The sequence below is a fragment of the Bombina bombina genome, chromosome 3 (genome assembly GCF_027579735.1).
Source record: "Bombina bombina isolate aBomBom1 chromosome 3, aBomBom1.pri, whole genome shotgun sequence".
NCBI classification, from domain to species: Eukaryota; Metazoa; Chordata; class Amphibia; order Anura; family Bombinatoridae; genus Bombina; species Bombina bombina.
In genome coordinates this window covers 902260377-902280531 of record NC_069501.1, presented here as the reverse complement: position 1 = coordinate 902280531, position 20155 = coordinate 902260377, and the positions used below count along the sequence as shown (strand labels likewise).

At 40.5% G+C, this 20155-nt stretch overlaps 1 protein-coding gene across 1 annotated transcript in view; it reads left to right on the top strand.

The window, feature by feature from the left end:
- Nucleotides 1-20155, top strand: part of PIBF1 (progesterone immunomodulatory binding factor 1) — a 608261-nt gene that overhangs the window by 468694 nt on the left and 119412 nt on the right. The window lies entirely within an intron of this gene.

The following is a 20155-nucleotide window of genomic DNA, read 5'->3' as shown; positions in this document are numbered from 1 at the left end:
TTTTTTAACCCACATGGTTAATTAAGAGACACTCAGATGTTTTTCTAATATGCCTCAAAACATCGAGTGAGGTGGGAGGGGCCTATTTTCGCGTCTCAGTTGCGCAGTTTCTTTTCCTTAGAGACATCCAACTGCTTCTCCAGTGGTTCCTGCTGTGTTTGAGGGCTGTAAAGGAGGTTTTTTCCCCACAAATCGTTCTGAAGGGCAGGTAGGCGCCACAGCAGAGCTGTGGCAAGGTGCTGAAAGTCTTTTTTACCGGTTTTGACGTTTTTTCAATCCGGTTTCTCTTACATGGTGTATCCAGTCCACGGATTCATCCTTACTTGTGGGATATTCTCATTCCCTACAGGAAGTGCAAAGAGAGCACACAGCAGAGCTTTCCATATAGCTCCCCTCAGGCTCCGCCCCCCCAGTCATTCTCTTTGCCGCTCTAAACAAGTAGCATCTCCACGGGAGTGTAAAGGGAATGTGGTGTTAGTTTGTAGTTTTTTATTTCTTGATTCAAAAGTTTGTTATTTTAAAATAGTGCCGGTTTGTACTATTTACTCTGAGGCAGAAAATGATGAAGATTTCTGCTGAGAGAAAAATGATTTTAGCACCTTGTAACTAAAATCCGTTGCTGTTCCCACGCAGGAATGTTGAGTACCAGAGAACTTCAGTTGGGGGGGGACAGTTTGCAGGCTTAACTGCTTTAAGGTATGTTCAGTCAATATTTTCTAGTCAAGACTTAGTAATGCTGGAAGACTGACAGAATCCCCATGTGGGGAAGGTAAGCCATATTCTGAGACTTAGTTTAGAAGGAAGGCTTATTAAAAGGGCTCAATACACTGGTGGACACTGTTAAGGGGCAATCGATTATTTTTTAAAGATAATCTGACATGATACAGGTTTCTTTCATGTAATTAACAAGAGTCCATGAGCTAGTGACGTATGGGGATATACATTCCTACCAGGAGGGGCAAAGTTTCCCAAACCTTAAAATGCCTATAAATACACCCCTCACCACACCCACAAATCAGTTTTACAAACTTTGCCTCCAAGGGAGGTGGTGAAGTAAGTTTGTGCTAGATTCTACGTTGATATGCGCTCCGCAGCAAGTTGGAGCCCGGTTTTCCTCTCAGCGTGCAGTGAATGTCAGAGGGATGTGAAGAGAGTATTGCCTATTGAATGCAGTGATCTCCTTCTACGGGGTCTATTTCATAAGGTTCTCTGTTATCGGTCGTAGAGATTCATCTCTTACCTCCCTTTTCAGATCGACGATATACTCTTATATTTACCATTACCTCTACTGATTCTCGTTTCAGTACTGGTTTGGCTTTCTACAAACATGTAGATGAGTGTCCTGGGGTAAGTAAGTCTTATTTCTGTGACACTCTAAGCTATGGTTGGGCACTTTATTTATAAAGTTCTAAATATATGTATTCAAACATTTATTTGCCTTGACTCAGAATGTTCAACTTTCCTTATTTTCAGACAGTCAGTTTCATATTTGGGATTATGCATTGAATTATCATATTTTTCTTACCTCAAAAATTTGACTTTTTTCCCTGTGGGCTGTTAGGCTCGCGGGGGCTGAAAATGCTTCATTTTATTGCGTCATTCTTGGCGCGGACTTTTTTGGCGCAAAAATTCTTTTCCGTTTCCGGCGTCATACGTGTCGCCGGAAGTTGCGTCATTTTTTGACGTTATTTTGCGCCAAAAATGTCGGCGTTCCGGATGTGGCGTCATTTTTGGCGCCAAAAGCATTTAGGCGCCAAATAATGTGGGCGTCTTATTTGGCGCTAAATAATATGGGCGTCGCTTTTTTCTCCACATTATTTCAGTCTCATTTTTCATTTGCTTCTGGTTGCTAGAAGCTTGATATTTGGCATTCTTTCCCATTCCTGAAACTGTCTTATAAGGAATTTGATCTATTTTGCTTTATATGTTGTTTTTTCTCTTACATATTGCAAGATGTCTCACGTTGCATCTGAGCCAGAAGATACTACAGGAAAATCACTGCCTGCTGGATCTACCAAAGCTAAGTGTATCTGCTGTAAACTTTTGGTAGCTATTCCTCCAGCTGTTGTTTGTAATAATTGTCATGACAAACTTGTTAAAGCAGATAATATTTCCTTTAGTAATGTACCGTTGCCTGTTGCAGTTCCCTCAACATCTAAGGTGCAGAATGTTCCTGATAACATGAGAGATTTTTTCTTTCCCGTGTCCCAGTAAATCCAGTGAAAGCTCAAGCATTTCTGAATTGTGTTTCAGATCTAGAGTTGGCTGGAGTAATTATGCCAGTTCCAGTTCCGGAACAGGGGATTGGGTTTTATTCAAATCTCTTCATTGTACCAAAGAAGGAGAATTCCTTCAGACCAGTTCTGGATCTAAAAATATTGAATCGTTATGTAAGGTTACCAACGTTCAAAATGGTAACTGTAAGGACTATCTTGCCTTTTGTTCAGCAAGGGAATTATATGTCCACAATAGATTTACAGGATGCATATCTGCATATTCCGATTCATCCAGATCATTATCAGTTCCTGAGATTCTCTTTTCTGGACAAGCATTACCAATTTGTGGCTCTACCGTTTGGCCTTGCTACAGCTCCAAGAATTTTCACAAAGATTCTCGGTGCCCTTCTGTCTGTAATCAGAGAACAGGGTATTGTGGTATTTCCTTATTTGGACGATATCTTGGTACTTGCTCAGTCTTTACATTTAGCAGAGTCTCATACGAATCGACTTGTGTTGTTTCTTCAAGATCATGGTTGGAGGATCAATTTACCAAAAAGTTCTTTGATTCCTCAAACAAGGGTAACCTTTCTGGGTTTCCAGATAGATTCAGTGTCCATGACTCTGTCTTTAACAGACAAGAGACGTCTAAAATTGATTACAGCTTGTCGAAACCTTCAGTCTCAATCATTCCCTTCGGTAGCCTTATGCATGGAAATTCTAGGTCTTATGACTGCTGCATCGGACGCGATCCCCTTTGCTCGTTTTCACATGCGACCTCTTCAGCTCTGTATGCTGAACCAATGGTGCAGGGATTACACGAAGATATATCAATTAATATCTTTAAAACCGATTGTTCGACACTCTCTAACGTGGTGGACAGATCACCATCGTTTAATTCAGGGGGCTTCTTTTGTTCTTCCGACCTGGACTGTAATTTCAACAGATGCAAGTCTCACAGGTTGGGGAGCTGTGTGGGGATCTCTGACGGCACAAGGAGTTTGGGAATCTCAGGAGGTGAGATTACCGATCAATATTTTGGAACTCCGTGCAATTTTCAGAGCTCTTCAGTTTTGGCCTCTTCTGAAGAGAGAATCGTTCATTTGTTTTCAGACAGACAATGTCACAACTGTGGCATACATCAATCATCAAGGAGGGACTCACAGTCCTCTGGCTATGAAAGAAGTATCTCGAATTTTGGTTTGGGCGGAATCCAGCTCCTGTCTAATCTCTGCGGTTCATATCCCAGGTGTAGACAATTGGGAAGCGGATTATCTCAGTCGCCAAACGTTGCATCCGGGCGAATGGTCTCTTCACCCAGAGGTATTTCTTCAGATTGTTCAAATGTGGGGGCTCCCAGAGATAGATCTGATGGCCTCTCATCTAAACAAGAAACTTCCCAGGTATCTGTCCAGATCCCGGGATCCTCAGGCGGAAGCAGTGGATGCATTATCACTTCCTTGGAAGTATCATCCTGCCTATATCTTTCCGCCTCTAGTTCTTCTTCCAAGAGTAATCTCCAAGATTCTGAGGGAATGCTCGTTTGTTCTGCTAATAGCTCCGGCATGGCCTCACAGGTTTTGGTATGCGGATCTTGTCCGGATGGCATCTTGCCAACCATGGACTCTTCCGTTAAGACCAGACCTTCTGTCGCAAGGTCCTTTTTTCCATCCGGATCTGAAATCCTTAAATTTAAAGGTATGGAGATTGAACGCTTGATTCTTGGTCAAAGAGGTTTCTCTGACTCCGTGATTAATACTATGTTACAGGCTCGTAAATCTGTATCTCGAGAGATATATTATAGAGTCTGGAAGACTTATATTTCTTGGTGTCTTTCTCATCATTTTTCTTGGCATTCTTTTAGAATACCGAGAATTTTACAGTTTCTTCAGGATGGTTTAGATAAGGGTTTGTCCGCAAGTTCTTTGAAAGGACAAATCTCCGCTCTTTCTGTTCTTTTTCACAGAAAGATTGCTATTCTTCCTGATATTCATTGTTTTGTACAAGCTTTGGTTCGTATAAAACCTGTCATTAAGTCAATTTCTCCTCCTTGGAGTTTGAATTTGGTTCTGGGAGCTCTTCAAGCTCCTCCGTTTGAACCTATGCATTCATTGGACATTAAATTACTTTCTTGGAAAGTTTTGTTCCTTTTGGCCATCTCTTCTGCTAGAAGAGTTTCTGAATTATCTGCTCTTTCTTGTGAGTCTCCTTTTCTGATTTTTCATCAGGATAAGGCGGTGTTGCGAACTTCTTTTGAATTTTTACCTAAAGTTGTGAATTCCAACAACATTAGTAGAGAAATTGTGGTTCCTTCATTATGTCCTAATCCTAAGAATTCTAAGGAGAAATCGTTGCATTCTTTGGATGTTGTTAGAGCTTTGAAATATTATGTTGAAGCTACGAAATCTTTCCGTAAGACTTCTAGTCTATTTGTTATCTTTTCCGGTTCTAGGAAAGGCCAGAAAGCTTCTGCCATTTCTTTGGCATATTGGTTGAAATCTTTAATTCATCTTGCCTATGTTGAGTCGGGTAAAATTCCGCCTCAGAGAATTACAGCTCATTCTACTAGGTCAGTATCTACTTCCTGGGCGTTTAGGAATGAAGCTTCGGTTGACCAGATCTGCAAAGCAGCAACTTGGTCCTCTTTGCATACTTTTACTAAATTCTACCATTTTGATGTATTTTCTTCTTCTGAAGCAGTTTTTGGTAGAAAAGTTCTTCAGGCAGCGGTTTCAGTTTGAATCTTCTGCTTATGTTTTTCGTTAAACTTTATTTTGGGTGTGGATTATTTTCAGCAGGAATTGGCTGTCTTTATTTTATCCCTCCCTCTCTAGTGACTCTTGTGTGGAAAGATCCACATCTTGGGTAGTCATTATCCCATACGTCACTAGCTCATGGACTCTTGTTAATTACATGAAAGAAAACATAATTTATGTAAGAACTTACCTGATAAATTCATTTCTTTCATATTAACAAGAGTCCATGAGGCCCACCCTTTTTTGTGGTGGTTATGATTTTTTTTTTTGTATAAAGCACAATTATTCCAATTCCTTATTTTATATGCTTCGCACTTTGTTTCTTATCACCCCACTTCTTGGCTATTCGTTAAACTGATTTGTGGGTGTGGTGAGGGGTGTATTTATAGGCATTTTAAGGTTTGGGAAACTTTGCCCCTCCTGGTAGGAATGTATATCCCCATACGTCACTAGCTCATGGACTCTTGTTAATATGAAAGAAATGAATTTATCAGGTAAGTTCTTACATAAATTATGTTTTTATATTGCATTTAAAACACTTTTTGGGGTTTTATTCCGCATAGCATATATTTAGACACCTAATTTGGCTTGGGAGGGCCTCACAACTCCTGAGGGAAGATGGAGGGGGCCTGAATTTCGCGCCTCAGTTGCGCAGTTGATTTTACAAACAGCTTCATGCAGATACATGTGAAGGGTCCAAAGATTACTTGAGGACTTCAGAGAGGCTTATTTTTTATCAAAACTAATCCCCAAGGAAGGTAGGATCACAGCAAAGGCTGTGGCATGCTTAATTTGCTCCGGTTTGGGCAGTAGGGGGTTAATTGACTTGAGATTTGCTGTGCAATCTTTTCAAAGCATTAGGATCATATGGTGAAAATTTCATAAAGATTGGATGATTTTTGGAGGTTTAGTAAAAAAAGTGTGCGCTTTTTATTATTTAAAGGCACAGTACCGTTTTTTCAAAAATTGTATTTTACTGTATTTGAGTGCTGTCTAAGTCTGTTTAACATGTCTGAGCCTACAGATAGACCTTGTTCTATGTGTTTAAAAGCCATGGCGGTCCCCCCTTTTACATTTGTGTTTAAAGTGTGCTAATATATCTAAACATTTTAAAGACCATGCAGTGACACTTAAAAATGTGGCCCAAGATGATTCTTTAATGGAAGGTAATGAGGATAGCCCTACTTCCTCTCCCCATGTGCCGACACCAGTTACGCCCGCGCAAGCCTAGTACCTCTAGCGCATTGGCCCCTATTACATTGCAACAATTAGCAGCAGTCATGGATAATTCCCTTGCAGCATTTCTATCCAAACTGCCTGTTTTTCCTAAAAAGCGTGATAGCTCAGTTTTAAGAACAGAGGATGAGCAATCAGAAGTTTTGGATAATTTATCTGTTGTACCCTCACAATCCTCTGACGTGGCGGTGAGGGATGTACTGTCTGAGGGAGAAATTTCTGACGCAGTTAAAATTTCTCAGCGGGCAGAATCAGATTCCTTAGCGTTTAGATTTAAGCTGGAACACCTCCGCGTACTACTTAAGGAGGTTTTAGCTACGCTGGATGATTGTGACCCTATGGTGGTCCCAGAAAAATTGTGTAAAATGGACAAGTTTTTAGAAGTCCCTGTATACACTGATGCGTTTCCGATCCCTAAGAGGGTGGCGGATATTATGACTAGGGAGTGGGAGAGACCAGGCGTACCTTTTGTTCCCCCCCCCCCCCCCTATCTTTAAGAAAATGTTCCCCATAACTGACCCCAAGCGGGACGCGTGGCAGGCGGTCCCTAAGGTAGAGGGAGCAGTTTCAACACTAGCTAAGTGCACAACTAGACCAATAGAAGACAGTTGTGTTTTCAAAGATCCTATGGATAAAAAAATTAGAAGGTTTACTAAAGAAAATATTTGTTCAACAAGGTTTCCTTCTTCAACCAATTGCCTGCATTATTCCTGTAACTACTGCAGCGGCTTTTTGGTTTGAGGCGCTGGAGGTGTCGCTCCAGAGGGAGACTTCATATTACGAAGTCATGGATAGAATTCATGCTCTAAAGCTGGCGAATTCTTTCATCACAGATGCCGCTTTAAAATTAGCTAAGTTAGCGGCGAAAAATTCTGTTTTTACCATTGTGGCGCGAAGAGCGCTCTGGCTCCAGTCATGGTCGGCTGATGTGTCGTCCAAAACAAAATTACTTAATATTCCTTTCAAGGGGAAGACCCTATTCGGGCCGGAGTTGAAAGAAATTATTTCAGATATCACTGGGGGAAAGGGCCATGCCCTCCCACAAGATAGACCTTTTAAAGCTAAAAACAAAGCTAATTTTCGCTCCTTTCGCAACTTCAGGAGCGGACCTGCTTCAACCTCTGCAACCGCAAAGCAAGAGGGTAACGTTCCCCAGCCGAAAGCAACATGAAAGCCTTTGCAGGGCTGGAACAAGGGTAAACAGGCCAAAAAGCCTGCTGCTGCCAGTACAGCATGAAAGGGTAGCCCCCGATCCGGGACCAGATCTAGTAGGGGGCAGACTTCTCTCTTTGCTCAGGCTCGGGCAAGAGATGTCCCAGATCCCTGGGCATTAGAAATCATTGCTCAGGGGTATCTTCTACAATTCTAAGACTCTCCCCCAAGGGGAAGGTTCCACATTTCTCGTTTGTCTTCAGACCAGACAAAGAAACAGGCGTTCTTACGCTGTGTAGAAGATCTTCTAAAGATGGGAGTGATACACCCAGTTCCAACTGCAGAGCAAGGACTGGGTTTTTACTCAAACCTGTTGTAGTTCCCAAAAAGGAAGGAACTTTCAGCCCAATCCTGGATTTAAAAATTCTAAACAAATTCTTCAGAGTCCCATCATTCACGATGGAAACCATTCGGATAATTTTTCCGATGATCCAGGAAGGTCAATATATGACTACCGTGGATTTAAAGGATGCGTACATATTCCTATCCACAAAGATCACCATCAGTTCCTAAGGTTCGCCTTTCTGGACAAGCATTACCGGTTCGTGGCCCTTCCTTTCGGGTTGGCCACTGCTCCAAGAATTTTCACAAAGGTGCTAGGGTCCCTTCTAGCGGTACTAAGACCGCGGGGCATTGCTGTAGCACTTTATCTGGACTACATATTAATTCAGGCGTCGTCTTTTCAAAGAGCCAAGGCTCATACAGAAATCGTTCTGGCCTTTCTAAGGTCTCACGGGTGGAAGGTGAACGTCGAAAAAAGTTCTCTGTCCCCGTTCACAAGGTTTCCCTTCCTGGGAACGCTAATAGACTCGGTAGAAATGAAAATATTTCTGACTGAAGTCAGGAAGTTAAAACTTTTAACTACTTGCCGAGTTCTTCATTCTATTCCTCGGCCTTCTGTAGCTCAGTGCATGGAGGTAATCGGGTTAATGGTTGCGGCAATGGACGTTGTCCTCTTTGCCAGAATTCATCTCAGACCACTGCAGCTGTGCATGCTCAAACAGTGGAATGGGGATTTTGCAGATTTGTCTTCTCAGATACAAATGGAACAGAAAACCAGAGATTCTCTTCTCTGGTGGTTGTCTCAGGATCACCTGTCTCAGGGAATGTGCTTCCGCAGACCAGAGTGGATCATTGTCACGACCGATGCCAGTCTGTTAGGCTGGGGTGCGGTCTGGGACTCCCTGAAAGCTCAGAGCCTATGGTCTCGGGAAGAGTCTCTTCTCCCAATAAACATTTTGGAACTGAGAGCGATATTCAACACGCTCCAGGCATGGCCTCAACTAGCGGCGGCCAAGTTTATCAGATTTCAGTCGGACAACATCACGACTCTAACCTACATCTATCTGCAATTCACATCCCAGGAGTAGACAACTGGGAGGCGGATTTTCTGAGTTGTCAGACTTTCACCCGGGGGAGTGGGAACTTCATCCGGAGGTTTTTGATCAGCTTACCCAGCTATGGGGTATTCCAGAGTTGGAACTGATGGCGTCCCGTCAGATCACCAAACTTCCTCTTTACGGATCCAGGTCCAGGGACCCCAAGGCGGCATTGATAGATGCTCTAGTAGCGCCTTGGTCCTTCAATATGGCTTATGTCTTTCCACCGTTTCCTCTTCTCCCTTGGCTGGTAGCCAGAATCAAACAGGAGAAGGCTTCGGTAATTTTAATAGCGCCTACGTGGCCACGCAGGATTTGGTATGCAGACCTAGTGGACATGTCATCTGTTCCACCATGGACCTTGGATCTTCTAATTCAAGGTCCATTCAAGCATCCAAATCTAGTTTCTCTGCAACTGACTGTTTGGAGATTGAACGCCTAATTCTATCTAGGCGTGGGTTCTCTGAATCAGTTATAGATACTTTGATCCAGGCTAGAAAGCCTGTCACCAGGAAAATTACCATAAGATATGGCGGAAGTATCTTGGTTGGTGTGAATCCAAGGGTTACTCGTGGAGTAAGATTAGGATTCCTAGGATTTTGTCATTTCTCCAAGAAGGATTGGAGAAATGATTGTTACCTAGTTCCTTAAAGGGACAGATATCTGCTCTGTCCATTCTGTTACACAAGCGTCTGGCGGGAGTACCAGACGTTCAAGCGTTGGCCCAGGCTGTAGTCCGAATCAAGCCTGTCTATAAACCTGTGGCTCCTCCATGGAGTCTAAATTTAGTTCTTTCAGTCCTTCAAGGGGTTCCGTTGGAACCTTTACAGTCCACAGATATTAAGTTATTATCTTGGAAAGTTTTGTTTTTGGTAACTTTTTCTTCTGCTCGAAGAGTTACAGAATTGTCTGCTTTGCAGTGTAATTCACCCTATCTGGTGTTCCATGCAGAGAAGGTTGTTTTGCGTACAAAACCTGGTTTCCTTCCGAAAGTGGTTTCTAATAAGAATATTAACCAGGAAATCATTGTTCCTTCTCTGTGTCCTAATCCAGTTTCTAAGAAGGAACGACTGTTACTCAATCTTGATGTGGTTCGTGCTTTAAAATTCTATTTAAAAGCAACTAAAGATTTTAGACACACATCATCCTTGTTGGTTGTCTATTCTGGTAAGAGGAAAGGTCAAAAAGCTACTGCTTCCTCTCTTTCCTTTTGGCTGAAAAGCATTATCCGATTGGCTTATGAGACTGCTGGACGGCAGCCTCCTGAACGAATTACAGCTCATTCCACCAGAGCTGCGGCTTCCACATGGGCTTTCAAGAATGTGGCTTCTGTTGAACAGATTTGTAAAGCAGCGACTTGGTCTTCACTGCATACTTTTGCCAAATTTTATACTTTTGCTTCTTCGGAGGCTTTTTTTGGGAGAAAGGTTTTGCAAGCAGTGGTGCCTTCCGTTTAGGTTACCTGACTTGTTCCCTCCCTTCATCCGTGTCCTAAAGCTTTGGTATTGGTATCCCACAGGTAAGGATGAATCCGTGGACTGGATACACCATGTAAGAGAAAACAGAATTTATGCTTACCTGATAAATTACTTTCTCTTACGGTGTATCCAGTCCACGGCCCGCCCTGGCAATTAAGTCAGGTTCAAATTTATTTTTGTAAACTACAGTCACCACTGCACCCTATAGTTTCTCCTTTTTCTCCTAACCGTGGGTCGAATGACTGGGGGGGCGGAGCCTGAGGGGAGCTATATGGACAGCTCTGCTGTGTGCTCTCTTTGCACTTCCTTTAGGGAATGAGAATATCCCACAAGTAAGGATGAATCCGTGGACTGGATACACCGTAAGAGAAAGTAATTTATCAGGTAAGCATAAATTCTGTTTTTGCCATTAAGGGGTTAATTGTTTATTTGCATAGCTGTGCAAAGTTACTAAGGCTGTAAGATACTACTGTAAAAATTTCGTTAAGTTTACTGCTTTTTTTACACTGTTTTGCAGAACTTGTGCAGCTTTTTTTTCTCTTAAAGGCACAGTACCGTTTTATTTCTAAGTGTTATTTACTTTGATTACAGTGTTTTCCAAGCTTGCTTGTTACATTACTAGCCTGTTTAACATGTCTGACACCAAGGAAAATCCTTGTTCAATATGTTTGGAAGCCAAGTACCTCTAGTGCGTCGAATTCATTTACTTTACAAGACATGATGGCCACAGTTATGAATACAACCCTCACAGAGGTTTTATCCAAACTGCCTGGTTTACAAGGAAAGTGGGACAGCTCTGGGTTAAGGAAAAATGCTGAGCCGTCTCATGCTTTAGTAGCCGTATCTGATATGCCCTCACAATGTTCTGAAGGGGTGAGGGATTTGTTATCTGAGGGAGACATTTCTGATTCAGGAAAGACGCTTCCTCAGACAGATTCTGATATAACGGCCTTTAAATTTAAGCTTGAACACCTCCGCTTATTGCTTAGGGAGGTATTAGCAACTCTAGATGATTGTGACCCTATAGTGGTCCCAGAGAAATTGTGTAAAATGGATAGATACTTAGAGGTTCCTGTTTACACTGATGTTTTTCCAGTCCCTAAGAGGATTGTGAATATTATTGCTAAGGAGTGGGATAGACCAGGTATTCCGTTCACACCATAAGGGACTCATGGCAGACAGTTCCTAAGGTGGAGGGAGCTATTTATACTCTGTCTAAACGTACAACTATACCTATCAAAGACAGTTGTGCTTTCAAGGATCCTATGGATAAAAAATTAGAGGGTCTCTTGAAGAAGAGTTTTGTTCATCAAGGTTTTTCTCTCCAACCTATTGCGTGCATTGTTCCTGTAACGACTGCTGCTGCTTTCTGGTTTGAGGCTCTAGAGGAGGCTCTTCAAATGGAGACTCCATTAGAGGAGATTATGGACAGAATTAAGGCCCTTAAGTTGGCTAATTCTTTTATTACAGATGCCGCATTTCAACTGGCTAAATTAGCGGCAAAGAATTCAGGTTTTGCCATTTTAGCACGCAGGGCGTTATGGCTTAAGTCCTGGTCTGCTGATGTGTCATCTAAATCTAAACTTTTGAACATTCCTTTCAAAGGTAAGACCCTTTTCGGGCCTGAACTGAAAGAGATCATTTCAGACATCACTGGAGGGAAAGGTCATCCCCTCCTATAGGATAGATCAAGTAAGATGAGGACCAAACAGAATAATTTTCGTTCCTTTCAGAACTTTAAGAGTTGTCCCGCTTCAGCTTCCTCTACTTCAAAGCAAGAGGGGAATTTTGCCCAATCCAAGTCAGTCTGGAGACCTAACCAAGCTTGGAACAAGGGTATACAGGCCAAGAAGCCTGCAGCTGCTTCTAAAACAGCATGAAGGGGTAGCCCCCGATCCGGGACCGGATCTAGTAGGGGGCAGACTCTCTCACTTAGCTCAGGCTTGGGCGAGAGATGTTCATGATCCCTGGGCTTTAGAAATTGTGTCCCAGGGGTATTTTTTGGAATTCAAAGACTCCCTTCCAAGGGGGAGATTTCACATTTCTCGATTGTCTGTAAACCAGACAAATAGAGAGGCGTTCTTACGCTGTGTAGAAGACCTACATACCATGGGGGTGATGCACCCAGTCCCAATAGAGGAACAGGGGCTAGGGTTTTTTTTCAAACCTGTTTGTGGTTCCCAACAAAGAGGGAATTTTCAGACCAATCTTGGATCTCAAAATTCTAAACAAGTTCCTCAAGGTTCCATCATTCAAGATGGAGACTATTCGGACTATTCTACCTCTGATCCAGGAGGGTCAATATATGACTACCGTGGACTTAAAGGCTGCGTATCTACACATCCCTATTCACAGAGATCATCATCAATTTCTCAGATTCGCCTTTCTAAACAGGCATTACCAGTTTGTGGCCCTTCCCTTCGGGTTGGCCACGGCTCCCAGAATTTTCACAAAAGTGCTAGGGTCCCTTCTGGCGGTTCTGCGACCACGGGGCATAGCAGTGGCGCCTTATCTAGACGACATCTTAATTCAGGCGTCGACTTTCCAGCTAGCCAAGTCTCATATGGACATAGTTTTGGCTTTTCTGAGAGCTCACGGGTGGAAGGTGAACATAAAAAAGAGTTCTCTCTTCCCTCTTACAAGAGTTTCCTTCCTAGGGACTCTGATAGACTCGGTAGAAATGAAAATATTTCTGACGGAGGTCAGAAAATTAAAACTCTTAACCACTTGCCGAGCTCTTCATTCCATTCCTCGGCCATCAGTGGCTCAGTGTATGGAGGTAATCGGACTCATGGTAGCGGCAATGGACATAGTTCCTTTTGCCCGCCTACACCTCAGACCACTGCAACTATGCATGCTCAAACAGTGGAATGGGGATTATGCAGATTTATCTCCTCAACTGCTTCTGGACCAGGGGACCAGAGACTCTCTTCTCTGGTGGTTGTCTCAGGACCACCTGTTTCAGGGAATGTGTTTCCGCAGGCCAGAGTGTCTCATTGTAACGACAGATGCCAGCCTGCTAGGTTGGGGTGCAGTCTGGAACTCCCTGAAAGCACAGGGCTTATGGTCTCGGGAGGAAGCTCTCCTCCCGATAAACATTCTAGAACTGAGAGCGATATTCAATGCGCTTCAGACGTGGCCTCAGCTTGCTGCGGCCAAATTCATCAGATTTCAGACGGACAACATCACGACTGTAGCTTATATCAATCATCAAGGAGGAACAAGGAGTCCTCTAGCGATGATGGAGGTAACCAAAATAATACGGTGGGCAGAGGATCACTCTTGCCATCTCTCAGCAATCCACATCCCAGGAGTAGAGAACTGGGAGGCGGATTTTCTAAGTCCTCAGACTTTTCATCCGGGGGAGTGGGAACTCCATCCGGAGGTATTTACCCAGCTGATTCAGCTATGGGGCACACCAGAATTGGATCTGATGGCGTCTCGTCAGAATGCCAAACTTACTTGTTACCGGTCCAGGTCCCGGGATCCCAAGGCAGTACTGATAGATGCTCTAGCAGTGCCTTGGTCCTTCAATCTGGCCTATGTATTTCCACCGTTTCCTCTCCCACATCTGGTTGCCAGAATCAAGCAGGAGAGAGCTTCGGTAATTCTGATAGCACCTGCGTGGCCACGCAGGATTTGGTATGCAGACCTAGTGGACATGTCCTCGGTTCCACCGTGGACTCTGCCAATGAGATGAGACCTTTTAATCCAAGGTCCGTTCACGCATCCAAATCTAATTTCTCTGCGTCTGACTGCTTGGAGATTGAACGCCTGATTCTATCAAAGCGTGGTTTCTCTGAGTTGGTCATTGATACCCTGATTCAGGCTAGAAAACCTGTCACTAGGAAGATCTATCATAAGATTTGGTGCAAATACCTTTATTGGCGTGAATCCAAAGGTTACTCGTGGAGTAAGATTAGGATTCCTAGAATATTGTATTTTCTCCAAGAGGGTTTGGAGAAGGGATTATCTGCTAGTTCCCTAAAAGGACAAATATCTGCTTTGTCTATTCTACTACACAAAAACGTCTGGCAGATGTCCCAGACGTTCAAGCATTTAGTCAGGCTTTGGTCAGAATCAAGCCTGTATTTAAACCTGTTGCTCCGCCATGGAGCCTAAACTTAGTTCTTAAAGTTCTTCAAGAGGTTCCATAGATATTAAGCTTCTATCTTGGAAAGTTTTGTTTTTAGTAGCTATCTCTTTGGCTCGAAGAGTTTCTGAGCTATCTGCTTTACAATGTGATTCCCATTACCTTGTTTTCCATGCAGATAAGGTGGTTTTGCGTACCAAACCTGGGTTTCTTCCTAAGGTTGTTTCTAATAAGAATATCAATCAAGAGATTGTTGTTCCTTCTCTGTGTCCTAATCCTTCATCAAAGAATTTTACAAATTCGATACTTTTGCTTCTTCAGAAGCTATTTTTGGGAGAAAGGTTCTACAAGCAGTGGTGCCTTCCGTTTAAGGTCCCTGTCTTGTCCCTCCCTTCATCCGTGTCCTAAAGCTTTGGTATTGGTATCCCACAAGTAAGGATTAATCCGTGGACTCGATACATCTTACAAGAGAAAACATAATTTATGCTTACCTGATAAATTTATTTCTCTTGTGATGTATGGAGTCCACGGCCCGCCCTGTTTTTTAAGACAGGCATATATTTTTATTTTAAAGCTTTCAGTCACCACTGCACGCTATAGTTTCTCCTTTTTCTTCCTAGCCTTCGGTCGAATGACTGGGGGGTGGAGCTAAGGGGGGAGCTATATAGACAGCTCTGCTGTGGGTGCTCTCTTTGCCACTTCCTGTTAGGAAGGAGAATATCCCACAAGTAAGGATGAATCCGTGGACTCGATACATCACAAGAGAAATAAATTTATCAGGTAAGCATAAATTATGTTTTCAAGGCATTTAGTATCCTTTTATTAGGTAGCATAACTCCATAAGGCATTTTTCCATTGAATATTAAAATAAAAAAGGAATATTACAAATAACTGTGGTATAATGAAACTTCAAAACTACTATTAAATGCCCAGGCTGCACATGATATTGCTACTTAAATGGTGAAAATATATTAATTTTTCTTTTGGTGTTTTTGAGACTAAAGGACCAGTAGAGTTGCATAATCAACATTCATTATACAAAGACAATGCAATAACACTTAGTCTGAACTTCAAATGATTAGTAGATTATTTTCTACCATGTGACAGCCATCAGCCAATCACAAATGCATATACATATAGTCTGTGAATTATTGCACAGTAGTAGCTGATGACAAGACTCTGCATGTTTTGTTAATGGGAGTAAATTAGAAAGTTGTTTAAAGACTGCATGCATCAAAAAAAATTAATTTTGTCTGGAGTGTCCCTTTAAATACGTGGGATTGGTCAAAATAGAATGAACATAGGGCAGCATAAAACCTTTGTACACCTCAGTGTAAAAAAGCATTATGGGAAGCTTTATGCTAGTGGGTTTTTAAAGAATTCCTTCAGCAATACAGATTCATTTCAAGAGCACTACAACATAGTTCCCTTAGCAAGTTTTCACAAAAAAAATAGCTATTAATAAACTTGCTCCTTTCCTAGTTAAAGTAGAACTAGTCTTACAAAAAAAAAATAGTTTGTTCTAATAGGTTTTAACACTTATGTACATGTTAAACCATCACTTCTGTGTGTGTGATTTTTATTTATTTTTTTAAACAAAATTGACATATGTTTGCAAATAAAAATAACTTAAAGGACACCCCTGTAAAATTCACTCAACTATAGGTACCTGGGTTTGGTGGGGAGGTTTGTTTTTTTCTCCTATGGCCAGACGTAAAGCTGAATCACTGTACCATTGCACAGAAACCATGTTTGATGTGACTGTTAACATAAAAATAAATATTTTGAGGATTATGTTTGTCACTTGAAGTTCTTTTGTTTCAGTGTTGACTAATTAGTAGGTACTAAATTGTGAAAATGCTGCTGGCAGAGTATTGTTTGTATGTATCTTATTGCATTGTTACAGTTGCTGCTAGTTTAGAGCTAGTTGAAAAGGGGTAGTGCAGGTAGGATAATTTGATTATAGCATTAGTTGGGCAATTTCCCAGTGCACTGTACATTTAAATGTGTTTTAGTACAAATTAATAAATCAATGTCTTCTTTACTCTGTTACTGGACAAATAGAGCATTATAAGTGTTCAATGTTATTCACAGTATTTAGTTTCAGAAAGTCTGTAAATATTCAGCACCTGCTTGTAACCAGAGCACATTCATTGGGCAATTATAATTGCAATGCATACAATGGTAAATATCCTTAGCAGTGATGTTCTAAAAACTGTTATTCTCTTCACTTACAGTGAATATAAGCAGTGATTTTGGCGCAATTGAAGGAAGTTGCCTTAAATATTGATAATATCCAATGTCTTTCTATGAAATATTTTCCATAATAATGATAAAATATATTCAGTGGTGTGGTTTATGAAGTCATTTTTGTTATGTGGCATGTGATCCATAATTTGATGTATAAATTCATCAACATATCCCAGTGAAATTCTGGGAAGTTCTGGATTTTCTGGATTTTTTTTTTTAAATCTGAGAAAGCACCTAAATTAATATAATATGACTTTACATAACATGCCCCCCCCCCCCAGATGAACAGATATGTTTGTATTGTTCTTCAAAAAAAAAAAAAAATACAATTAGAAAGCTAGTAAGAAAAACTGAAACCTGATTCCCCCCCCCCCCTTTACTTTACAAATAATTTAGTGCATTGTTTGTGGTTATTTATATATGTTTTACTTTATTTAAAGGGACAGTCAACACTAAAATTGTTATTGTTTAAAAAGATAGATAACGCCTTTACTACCCATTCCCCAGCTTTGCACAACCAACATTGTTATATAAATATACTTTATAACATTTAAACCTCTAAATTTCTGCCTGTTTCTAAGCCACTACATACAGCCTCTTATCACATGCTTTTTTTTTTATTAGCTTTTCGCAAGAAAGGAGATTGCTAGTTCATGTGGGTCATATAGATACCATTGTGCTCACGCCCGTGGAGTTATTTAAGAGTCAGCACACCACAGCACTAAGTAGCTAAAATGCAAGTCAAAAGATAATAAATAAAAACTCATGTGATCAGGGGGCTTTCAGAAGATGCTTAGATACAAGGTAATCACAGAGGTAAAAATTGTATTAATATAACTGTGTTATGCAAAACTGGGGAATGGGTTATAAACGGATTATCTATCTTTTAAAACCATAAAAATTCAATTTTAGACTGTCTCTTTAAGGTAAAAACTAGTAAGTAAAATCCTATAACTTGCCCTTTTCTTATAAAAGGAAAGTCTTTTTTTAGTCTAAGCTTGTGATGCGTATTTGGTATATTATTCACCAGATTATTTTTGCTTCTTGAAGTTCATTCAGTACGGTCATATGTATAGAACGTCAGTAAATAGAACTAAAGGAAACATTCTTCAACAAATGGCTGTAGCTATAACAACCAAACACCTATTTGTATTTTTACTTGGCACAGCAAAAACAATATTCTCAACAAAAGGATATTTCTTTGTTACATGTAGTCAAATGCTTCTTAAAGCAATAATATTTTCCATTCTTCATAAATAGATTGCAAATTTTACTATCCATTTTTTACATGCCGTAACATTTTCAGATCTTTTGTTGTATTATTTTTTCAGTATTTCTATTTAAAGGAGTATTGCTGTTAAATGATTATATCTTGCATATAAATCATCAGCAATTTAAAGGGCCTTAAAATAAATGTACATTTTGATGGTAGAGTGCATGGTTTTTAAAAATTCAATTAATATCACTTTAATTCACTTGTGTTGTGAAAATACTTACCTTTTAATCTTGGCAGCCGCTTCAGCTTCCCCCCGGTCGTCGCAAGCCTCTTCCTACATCAGAAATGACGGATCGGTCATCCGATTGATTCAACGCCGTGATTAGAGGAAGCCGGGTTCCTCATTTTAGACCCAGGAAGAGGCTTTGCAATGGGTGGAGGAAGCAATGCAGCGACTGTCAAGATTAAAAGGTGAAATGTAAATTTTAAGGAATTAAAGTGCCCCTGTTTTTAATCATATTTTTAAAAACCGGGCACTTTATCATCAACATTTACATTCACTTTAAGCTATTTTAAAATAGTTTTTCATGTTTGTTTTGGGTTTTGTTTGTTTTTTTGTTGCTAAAGCATTTGTTCTGGTATTGAGGAAAAAAATGAATTAAAGGGACAGTCTAGTCAAAAGTAAACTTTCATGACTTAGATAGAACATGCAATGTTAAGCAACTTTCTAATTCACTCCTTGTATTATTTTTTCTTTGTTCTTTTGGTATCTTTATTTGAAAAAGCAAGAATGTAAGCTTAGGAGCCAGCCCATTTTTGGTTCAGTACCTGGGTAGCGATTGTTGATTGGTGTCTAAATGTAGCTACCAATCGGCAAGCGCTATTCAGGTGTTGAACTAAAAATTGTCCGACTCCTATTGCTTTGATTCTTGCTTTTTCAATTAAAGATACCAAGAAAACTAAGAAAAATTGATAATAGGAGTAAATAAGAAAGTTGCTTAAAATTGCCTGCTCTATCGAAATCATGTTTTTTTTTATTTTGACTAGACTATTCCTTTAAATAATGTTCTGCTTATGAGGTGTGCCGTTGCTTACCAACAAAACTGTGGGAGTTTTCTTTATCAACCAGTGAGCTTCTTTCTGTCCACTAAAAAATACAGATAATGCTCCACAAGTCTGACAAGAGCGTCCCTTTTTTTAAAGAGAAAACAAAAACAAAAAAATACTGGCATAGATGGGAAGAATACAAAAACTGCATACAGGAGAGAGAGTGATATAATGACATTCATTAGATATTGGTAAGAATATGCCTTCTCTCTGGATATGACTGATTGCACTGCAAGATGTTGTTGCCATGTGATGTTCTTGTAGTTCAGAAGTAGAGCGGCAGCTGGTGGCTTAGGGGTATTAGAAGGCTTTGCTCCTGTATATGGCAAGTTGGGTTTGATGCAGGGTAGGATGGGATGTGGGAGAGGCATTCTTTTTCTTTTCCAATACCATTGTCTTGTTATAGGTGTTAAATAGGACAAATAAACACCTTGTAATTGCAAAGCATTTCTGTTGCGTTGCTGTAGAATAACCACATTTTTTAAAAACAGATTTGCATCCTGAAAGTTTATTGCAAAGTTGTTTTACTATGTCAATTTAAACATTTTATATAAAAATCTTCTGGCATTTATTATCCCTTTATGTTTGATATTTATATCCTTATAAATAAAATACCAAGTCTTCCCCAGTTAATATTATTGTATTTTATTTGTATGCACATTTCTTGTCATTTTAGATTCAAGGGACATTTAAGTCAAAATTAAACTTTCATGATACAGATAGAACAGCAAAAACGGCTTTCCAATTTACTTCCATAAAATGTGCACAGTCTTTTTATATTTACCCTTTTTGTGTCACCAGTTCCTACTGAGCATGTGGAAGAATTCACAGAATATACGTCTATGCACTACTCATTTGAAGTGCTATTGCATTGTCTTTTTATCATGCATTTGTTGATTATGCAAATCTACTGTATTTACTGGCCCTTTAAAGCTATGCGTGTGCAATATTTGTTTCTATACATGAAGTTTAAAAGGACATGAAACATGTTTTCTTTCATCATTCAGATAGAGCATGTTATTTTAAACTTTTCAATTTATTTTATCTAATTTGTTTTGTTCTCTTGATATCCTTTATAGAAATGTCAACCTATGTAGGCTCCGGAGCTGCTGATTGGTGGCTGCAAATATATGCTTTATCTTATTGGCTCCTAGCTAGCTCCCAATAGTGCAATACAGCTTATTCAACAAAGGATACCAAGAGAATGAAGCA